Source organism: Silene latifolia, chromosome 4 (assembly GCF_048544455.1).
Source record: "Silene latifolia isolate original U9 population chromosome 4, ASM4854445v1, whole genome shotgun sequence".
NCBI classification, from domain to species: Eukaryota; Viridiplantae; Streptophyta; class Magnoliopsida; order Caryophyllales; family Caryophyllaceae; genus Silene; species Silene latifolia.
In genome coordinates, this window is record NC_133529.1 from 56,934,045 (window position 1) to 56,944,757 (window position 10,713).

The following is a 10,713-nucleotide window of genomic DNA, read 5'->3' on the forward strand; positions in this document are numbered from 1 at the left end:
ATTTAGCTGTGCGGGCAAGACTCTCACACGAAGTCATATGAAGAGTTTGCTTCTTGATCGTCGAGTTCATACAGATGTCATTTTTGTGTGGTGTGATTATTTGAATGAGGGTAACAAATTCAAAAATCGTAAATGGCCTTGCCGTCTATTTATCACAGAGACAACTGACGTAAGTGTTCCATGGATGTTCTCAACCTTGGGCTGCATTAGACTTTCGAATGCATGAAATAATCCTGTAGATGCACGAAATACCAATATAGTTGCATTAAACAACACTGAACATGCATCAAATAAGTGTCCAATTAGTACAAGTTTTTATTCTCTAATACGGGTCACCTAATTTAATGAACAGATTGACTCATTGGATGTCAAATTTGTAGATGTGGAGTTGGTAAGTCCTTCAAGATTTTCACATTTCTGTGGTTGTTCTCAACTAAGTGTCTTTCTTTTCATTATTGTCTTTGTTTTCAATGCCGTACAGGTTTTCATTCCTATTGTTACACCCTTGCCATTTGTCTTCTGTTACCACGTTAGTAAGAAGCTGTTACAAGTAATGCACTTGATGCCTCCGTCAACTGACTATTCTCGCCATGTTAGACCTATGGTATATCTTCAGATCTTTTTGCAATAAAGTGCCTGATTTTCGTCTAATTTTTGTGAGAGATTATTTACTTGTCATTGTTTTACCTTTATCAGAAGAACTTGTTGAGTACACTTCCAAGTAAGATTCCAAACTTGGTGTCTTCATGGCTTTTGATTCCTAAGTTGTATATTCTGCACGTTGCCATTGATGTCGAGCATGATACTAGAATCTACCTCATGCGTCATATGGAGATGTACAATGGGGCTAAGGACGTTTAGGTTCAAAGGTGGGTCGTAAAGGGAGTAAGTCTGTATTATTTAATTCAACTTTTCCTTGTATGTGTATTAAATATGAAGTCACTGATGTTGATTTCTTTTGTTGTTATTGTTCAGAGAGTTGATGTTAAATGTTATGTTGTGAGGGTTTGCAATGAAATTCTAACTTGGCGATACAACTCTTACAAACTTCAAGTGACGGCTGCAGCAAAGGCTTACAAGAATGGCGTTCAGATTCGGTAATGCGAAATCTTAAGTAGCTTTGTTTTCCGTTTTTCCATGTTAATAAAGGAGCTTTTATTTTCCCCTTTTCTCAGTAATCAAGCGCCACATGATGATTTATCATATACAGATGCACACTTGATCAATTATATTCGGAATAATGGGAAGAATAAGGAGTAAGTTCTAACTGACCATAAGCCTTTTTTAAAACTTCAGTTTTTGTCCACTCTCTGTTGTTCCGTGTTTTCTAATCTAATTGCAACATGTGCATCATTAGGGAGGTCGTTGTAGAAACCGATTGGTTGCAAGTTATCCAAGACGCGCTGCAGACCTTGCTGCCAGGAAATTGGGTAATGTATATGGTTATTGATGCTATTGGTATTCGTACTACAATCGAAAACCCAAGTGTTGTGTATTTTCCGACAATCATAAAGGTATTCATATTCCTTATTGTGTCAAATGCTTGTTTTTGGTTTTTGAAATGACAAAGAATTTTGACAAATGTTCTCAAATTTCCGGGAGTTGTCGGTAAAAAGGGGTTTCGAAGTCAATACGTCCTACTTGACTACTTGCCCCTCAATCTAAACACAACCCAACTGGTAAATAAATATTCTCTTACTTTTTTTTTCCATGCAATTTTTTTCCAATGCATTTTTTTTTCATTTGAAGTCGATACATCCTACTTGACTAGTTTGTAATATTTCAGGCTTTCTTTCCTTATTGTGTGGAGAGATCACATTGGTTTGCATGCGTTGTTGACTTTGGGAAAAGGATGAACTTCATACTCGACTCCAACCTGCCCAGGCGACGTGAAGTCGGGCAAAAAGTTTTAGTTGAACATGTATGATTTATTAGTTTTTGCACAAAAACATGTTACCCCTCACTTATTATATCCGGAAGGTTGCTCAACAGTTTTTGACTGCCCAAAATGTATTGTCGAATGAAAATACTGTTGGTGATCTTTATGTGCATGAAATACCCTTGTATGTGCATGACATACCTGGTCGGTATTCCTCTTTGAGGTTTAGTTTTCGGTACTTGTCGTTAGGAGCACCTAGACCAAAACAATATTTATAACTCCACAAACAACTCTACTATTAGTAAAGAGGCAAGTAAAGGTCGGATCCCAAGGGACGGAAATTGAGATGAGATTTTCAATTGCAACTAGCGGTGTCTAGGGGTGTCACGATTTGGGGTTTGAATAGAAGATCACTAAACTAAATAGCAATGAAAGTAAACAAGCAAGATGATTAAAAAGGGGTGTAAACAATTGATAAAAGGCACTAGGGTGTCATGGGGTCATAGGGGATTCATGGGAATTGATCATACAAACATATTCTCAAATTATAAGCAAGCAATTATTGTTGTGATGGATCGAGTTGGTTTATATCTTACAATCCTAGGAAAGTTTGGGTCCCGGAGCCGAATCGATTAGATTGTACAACACCTACAAGTCGACTTAATCTTCCCTACTCAACTATATGCATGGTCTAATGGGACTCGAGTTGGTTTACGTCTTACAAGTCTTATTGAAAAGATAGGTGATGGGTAAAAAATGCAAGGATTCATAGGCTCGCATTTCATCAAACATAACATGTGCATAAGTTGAGATCACAACAAGCAAGCAAATAAATTATGAAAACATATTAATTTAAGCATGAATCATCCCCCATGTTGGTTTCCCCTAATTACCCATTAACCCTAGCTAAGGAAACTACTCACTCATTATCATGTTGAACATGCTAGCAAGGTTGTCAATCATACCAACAAAGTAAAACATGATGAATAAATGAAGATAATTAACAATAATTAAAAAGGGATTAAGAGAATTATACCTACTAATGATTCCAATAATAAAGCAAAGAATAATAGAAGTACTTGATGATTGATTGGAAGGTTGTCAATCTCCCAATAATAACCTAAATAATGTTCAATTACCCAAAATAAAAGATGAACAAAAGAGAGATTAAGGAAATGAGATTTGTATTAAGACTTGATTAAAAGTTGATTACAAGATTAAAGAGAGATTAGATTGATATAAACTACACTAAAGATTGATAAGAAGAACATGATTATCTAATTAGACTAATGAGGTATTTATAGTGGGGATTAGGTACACAAATTAGGGTTTACTAAGGGCTTAAATGACGATTAAGTCATTGGGGAATCGCTCCTCTCAGAAAAATATGCGAGTCTCCTTTTTGCTAGTCTTTCCCGAGGTATGCGCATCCTTCATAGAACAAGTAGAAGATGGATTAGCTATCACACAATCCGAGCGTCCAGGGCACGGGACGAGCGGATTATGGGTCTTTTGGACGAGCGGATTTGTGGGGTGGATGGGCGGATTGTGGTGGTTTTGGACGAGCGGCCTTCTGAGGAAGACGCTCGGATTCCTTGTGCTGGACGGGCGGATTGTGGGCAATACGCTCGGATTGTTGATCAGCTTCTTCCTTTCTTCTTTTCTTCCTTCTTCTTCATAAAATCCTTGAGGATTTCGTCGGGGATGCAAGGATCTTTTCTCATCATTGCTCATCTACTATAGTATGTACAAAGGCCTTCTAGTCTTGTCTTCTCTTTGATGCTTGGTCATTGAATTCAATCAATTTAGCTCCATTTTGCCATGAAAATGCAAGGTTTGCACTCCTTTCCTACCAAGGGATCAAAACTTCAAAGAATATGCAAAACAAAGGACTAAAGACAATAAATGACCCAAATATGCACTAAAAAGCATGGGAACAAGGCTAATTCGGGGACTAAATATGCTCAAATAATGGTCACATCAACTATCCCCAAACCGAACCTTTGCTCGTCCCGAGTAAAGAGGTGACAAAGACTAGGACCGTTTTTTAAACTAACCTAATAGCATAGCCGATATGAGACAATTAGCGGGTCTCACTCCGCCCCTTCAACTCACAACAAGACAACCATGAGGTAGGATGCCTTCTTGCAAGGCAAGGTGGGTCTTGCCAAAATGGCGACACATCTAAACATTAAGCACATAAAATCAAGTAATGGATGCATCTACAAAAGAATAGCCACTTTCCTCATCTAAGTGGCGGAAATTATCTACAAGAGAAGCAATTCAAGGGTACACACTCCTTTATAGATACGATTTCTTCAAACTACTAAGCCTAGAAGGATACCAATAAATCACCTCCAAGTTGTGTCAAGCTAGGGTACCTGTGTCCTCAATCGTTAAATGCTTTCGTCAAGAGTAGACTCCCTATGGTGTTAGAAACACTGGAGGATCGCGGAATTCCCCTTATTGCCTAGACAAGAAGAAGGGTCGTCCCCTCTCTACCATGCACAAAAATGGATACGATGGATAAAGAGATCAATAGATATTTGAGTTTCATTTGGGAGTTTTCTTTTGTTTTTGTTTTTCCCCCCAATTTCTTGTGGCATATAACATATGAGAACACTTTCTTTTGCCATTTCTTTTGATGTTTTGCATTTCAATACTTGACAACTTTCAACTTTTTGCATTTTTCTTTTGAACATTTTCAAAGTCACCCCATATGTAGTGAGGGTGCCTTATATTTCAAGCATAGGAGTCTATTTTTGCTCCTCTTTTCATTTGATGCATTTGCAAACTTTCTTTCACTTTTCATTTCATTTCTTGAACTCAAATTTTTGAACAATTTTTGTGCCCATTTCCTTTTTGATGACAAAATGTGGTAGAATATGGATGAATGATGGTTGCATGGTTTCAAGGGTCACCTTGGAATAAACGGTAGCCAAGGAGTTATCACACCACAAGGTACTCTTGACTAGGCCTTAATCCATGGGTCAAAGGATACTAGCATGACATATCCTAGGGTGATTTACAAGTATTCTAACAAGCAAAGTCTTAAGAAGAAAAAGCATCTACTAGGGCCTATATACACTTGTCAAGCTTCCCAAGTAGACGGTTTCGCAAAATTTTCTAACATGCAAACTGCATGCCATGATGCAACTAACATATATACATCCTAATGCATATGATTCTACCAACTAATATGCCAAATAATCTAAATGCAAGTCCTAAATTCACATTGTTTATACCGCATCAATCAAAATAAAGCCACATAGTCATTAACATAAAAAGGAAAAAGGAGATTGGAAAGATCATACCATGCGGTCTTCAATATCCTCATGTCTCGGATGTCGCATAGTCGATCAATGTGAACAAGGATACACAAACATAATATATACAAACAATATATACAAGTCTACACTACAAAGGAAATGAACTTGTTTTTGGATTTTCAATTTTTCAATTTTTTTGATTTTTTTCGAAATTTTTGATTTTTTTGGATTTTTGAATAAAAGTTAAGTTAGAATTTTCCATCCCCACACTAATATGGGCATTGTCCTCAACGGCCAATATGACAGGAAATTATGCAAGTATGATGCATGATTTCTATACTAAATGCAAGCTATACTAATCTACACTACATGATGCATGGGTTTTTTGTTTATGACGGAGAGCGTAATTTAGATTACCTCCCGTTGCGTATGCATGTACTTCCCTAAACCGAGATAGACATTATTTCTAATGTCTTAAATTTTGGGGTAGTTCATGCACACAAGATGCAATGCATGAAACTATATATTGTCATTTTGGATTTTTCATGTGGGAACAATAAAAGAACACCTCAATGGGGCCGAGGTGTTAGTCCTCATGTTGCTAGGACTCTCCAAACTATGATCAAGATAAAAATAAAGAAAACAAAGAAAGAAGTAGACAAACCTCAAGAGGGTAGGAGCCTCCAAAGTTTGCTAGTCCTCCCCCATATCATCATTGTCATCATTTTCCTCCATAGAAGCGGACTCATCTCCACTCTCATCTTCACTTCCTTGATCTTGCTCACTTCCTTCATCATCGTCATTACCCTCTTCTTCTTAATCTACCTCTTCATCAACACCCTCATCATCAAAAACCTCATCATCGACATTCTCATCTTCACCTGGTCTTTCACCCCTAGATGTGCTTGGAAAGAAGACTTCCCTATCCGTCCAACTAGGCAAAGGACATGAAGGATCAAGTAGTCCTTGCGTAGCTAAATGAAGGAGGGGTGGATATTGCGCCAAGTATGCATCTACTCGATCATTATAAGCTTGTTTGTGCATCTCTTGCATGAGGAGAGTCATGTAGTCATTGCCCACTTCAACATCTTTGGGTTTGAACTCTTGATATTTGAATGGGTAGGGTGGTGTGACAATGGAGGAGGAGGGCTCTTAAATTTCACCCCTTTGTTGACGGATGATGTACTCAGCTCCCTTGGAGAGTGGAAGAAGGTAGTTTGTTCGATGAGCACTTAATCGGCATATCTTGGAAGGCAAAGTGAAAGATCTAGCATCATTGGTTAGCCACCCATAGTTGGTGTCAAGAGAGTTATGCTTGACCCACTTTTACTTGTAAATCATGGCGTCCATGTCAATGAGATGACCCCCTTTGATCACCACATAGGTGTTATCCTTGTTGAAATTTGCGTCAAAGTGCTTGGCCAAGAGAGTAACTAGACCTCCGTTTACAATATGAGCGGTGCCTTTCTTGCCACAATCAACATTAAGCCATCTTTCCATCAAAAGCCTTAGAGCATTGTAGGGCTTAGTGAATTCTCTTCCGACATTTAAGGCCGACTCAAGTAGAACACAATCGAGCTTTGTAAAGTGATTAGTGCCTTTTCTTGCTATTATAGTATTCCCGATGACCTTGTGCCACACTCTAATGCCCGGATGGTGGACTAATAGAGCGCGACACGCATGAAAGCTCACGAATTTCTTCCCGGAAATCGCCTCCCAAAGAGGAGCGGGGTCATACTTTTCGGGCATCTTGTGATAATATGGTGTATCACTAAGGCCTAATGCTTTACTCAAAACATCAAAGGTGATGCGCCTATTCACATTGGCAAGACGGAACTCGATGTATTATCTAGTCTCTACCTTAGTCACTTTCAATGAACTTAAGAATTCCAAGGTAAGGGAGGGGTATGTCAATTCTCTTGTAGTAAACAATTTACCCAAACCCATGGCTTCAAAGAAGGCTTTTGTTTGTTCAAGGACACCCACTTTTTTCAAGGCATCTTCACAAATGAATTTGGTGGGCAAAATGGCTTTCTTAGCATACTTGGCAAATGTTTCCCTATGGGAGTTAGAAATGAAAATTACCTCCGGATAGTTTGATAATTGAGCGATTTCCGGAGTTGTTGATGTTGTTGCTTCCAAGGGAGGATCTTGTTGTTGTTGAACTTCCAAGTTTTCACTAGAAACCACCATAGCCATTGAAGCTTTCTTTGCTTGAAGGCTTTGTTGCCTTTTCGAAAGTGTCTTTGCCTTGAGTGCCTTTGTTGCTCCTTTTGTTCCTGCCATTGTTGATTACACCAAGAAAAGATTGAAAATCTTCAATTTTTAATTATACCCAAATCGATTTAAGATGAAAGGATTTGTCTTTGTATTTCAAAAATCGACTCAAAGGTTGAAGATTTTGGTGCTTGAATTGATTATTATTGCAAAAGGAGTGATTAATTGTTGTTGTAAGGAAGTTTGGATTTGATTTTGTTGAATTTGGTTGAGGAAATTTTGTTTTTGGTGATGGAGAGGATGAGGGTTTTGGGGTTTTGGGGTTTTGGGGTTTATGGGTAGTGTTTGAATGAGTTAATGAATGAATGAATGTGGGAAGGGGTATTTAAAACACCCGAAAAATTCAAAACTGCAGGGGGAAGACGAGCGGATTCCCGTCGGGACGCTCGGATTCTGCTCAATTTGGCTTCAGGAAAACTCGCCTAAAGACGAGCGTCTTTTAGTGAAGACGAACGGATTCTGCAATTCAGGACGAGCGGCTTTCCTCAAAGACGAGCGGATTCTCTTAAAGGAACTTTTCTTAATCTGCACTGGCAAAAAGACGAGCGTCTTTCTACAAAGACGAGCGGCCAGTTTCAGACGAGCGTCTTCTCAGCTGGGGCGCTCGGATTCTCTTACAGACCAAAATTTTTGATTTTGCAGCTCATTTGGATGGACGGATTCCTCCACGGACGCTCGGATTCCTATAAGACGAGCGGATTACCCAGAAGACACTCGGATTCCTCCTGGTCTACCCGGATTCAGGTCCATCCGTGTACTTGCATATCCCGTGTCATTTTCATTCTTCAAATCCCGTGTTCTTCATTGTAGGGGCACTACAAAGGCATGAATAGCCTAGGCAATTGCTATCCCCACACTAAGTTAAAGCACTACACATCAATAAAATCATTAGTCTCTCCCTCACTTCAAAAATGATAAATATCTTGATCAAGGCACACAAAAAAATCCAAAAATGACAAAAATGCAATGTAAGAATTAAGATGCAAGTTAGGGAGTTAGAAATATTTACAAATGGTGATTTGGAGAGGACTCCACCAAACTCTCATCCTTAGTGAGATGTCATGGGGGCATGGCCAAGGTGTTGTTGATGTAATTCAACACCTTGAAGAAGTAGTCAAAAGCTTGTTCATTATCATGATAAAGATCCTCAATAGATCTTTGCACCTGTTGTCCTTCATGTTGGTCTTGATCGATAGCATTACCAATGTAGGGATTGAAAATCCCTTCAAACTCATCGTCCCAAAGACCACAAACTTCGTCTACTTGATCATTAAAAATCTCTTGAGTTGATAGAGACAACTCTCCTCCTTTCTTGTTTTGGCCAATGAGGCCATCCTCTTCACTTGTCATGGGTGAGCTTTTCAAGCTCTCTTTGTTACAATTCACTTTCTCTTTTGATGGAGCATCATCAACTTTCTTTTTCCATTGGAATTCCGACTTCTTCCTCTCATCCTTCCGGCTATAATGATCAACCATAAAACATGGTTCATGCAAACGGGGAGCTCTCATGGTCTTGTCAAGATTGAAAGTTATGCTCTCATCTCCCACTTCTAGAGTGAGCTCGCCATGCTTCACATCTATCACCGCACCCGCGGTGTGCAAGAAAGTTCTACCTAGAATGATTGGAATATTGAAGTCTTCTTCTATGTCAACAATGACAAAGTCCACCGGGATGAAAAATTTCCCAGCTCTTACGGGAACATCTTCCCATATCCCTAATGGTGTCGTCGTCGATCTATCGGCCATTTGGAGTGTGATATTGGTACATTTAAGCTCTCCCATCCCTAACCTTTTACTTACCGAATACGATATAACACTCACACTAGCCCCTAGGTCACATAGGGCTTTGTTGATCGTTGTGTCGCCAATGGTACACGGTATTGAGAAGCTTCCCGGATCTTTAAGTTTCGGAGGTGAACTCCCTTGAAGGATTGAACTACTCACCTTAGTGAAGGCAATAGTTTCAAGCTTTCAGATCGACTTCTTTTTCGTAAGGATGTCTTTCATGTACTTTGCATAGGCCGGCACGTGATTGATTAATTCCGTGAAAGGAATCGAGACTTCCAAATTCTTCACAATTTTCATAAATTTTCCAAGTTGGTCATCAAATTTGGGCTTAGCTTGACGACTTGGAAAAGGAAGTCTAATCACAATGGGTTCCTTCTCCTTGGCCTTGTCTTCACTTTTCTTTGAAACTTCTTCTTTTGATGGTTCTCCATCCTTGGAGTTTTGTACAACTTCTTCTTTGTCACTAGCTTCCACCACTTCCTCCTCAACTTGCTTCTTTGGTGCTTCATACCTCGTACCACTCCTCAAGTGAATGGCACTAACCGTTTCATGTCTCGGGGGATTACTTTGAGGTGGTAATTGCCCCTTTTGTCTTTGTGAGCTTGAAGATGCTAGTTGAGTCAATTGGGTTTCCAACATTTTGGTGTGGGCTAGGATGTTGTTGATGGTGATTTCCTTTGCTTGACTATCCTTTTGCATTTGAGTGAAAAACTCTTGTTGATTCTTTTGCATTTGGAGGACCGCTTTTTGGAGATCAAAACCTTGGTCATTTTGTTGATTGTATGGAGTTTGATTTTGGTAACCTTGGTTTTGGTTGTAAAAGGGTCTTTGATTTTGGTTTCTCATGGGAGGTGGGGTGTATGTTGGTTGAGGGTTTTGGACATTTTGGCTTTTGTATGAGAGATTTGGGTGGAATTTGGTGTTTTCATTGTAATAATTTGAATAAGGGGTACCACTCTTGTATGCTTGAAAAGCATTGACTTGTTCATTTGTTCCCCTACATTCACTTTGGTCATGTCCCAAAGTTCCACAATTCTCACATATCCCACTTGGGATTGATGAAGATGCCGTCATGGCATTAACATGATGCTTTGGTGATTTTGCGGCTTCTTCAAGTCTAGCCATAGCTTTTTCGAACTTCAAATTGATGGTATCAATGTGAGCACTAAGTTGAGCACCCAATTGAGTAATAGAGTCCACTTCATGCTTTCCTCCTCTAGTAACCTTGCGAGGTCTACTATATTGTGAATTATGGACCGCCATTTCCTCAATCTTGTTCCAAGTTTGATTATCGTCAATTTCGGTGAACATACCATTTGATCCCATGTTGAGAATGTTTCTTGAGTCTTCATAAAGACCATTCCAAAATTGTTGTACCAAGAACCACTCGCTAAGTCCATGATGAGGACATGAGCGACAAATTCCTTTGAATCGCTCCTAAGCTTCATACAAGGATTCTTCATCTCTTTGCTTAAAGCCCGTAATTTGAGCTCTTAGCAT

The 10,713-nt window shown here is 39.2% G+C and overlaps 1 non-coding gene across 1 annotated transcript; it reads left to right on the forward strand.

Annotated features, from left to right (window-relative positions):
* The first annotated feature begins 10,606 nt into the window (after positions 1 to 10,606).
* On the forward strand, positions 10,607 to 10,713 carry LOC141654262 (small nucleolar RNA R71). The gene has a single exon (XR_012547824.1). It is a non-coding gene; the product is annotated as a small nucleolar RNA R71 (small nucleolar RNA).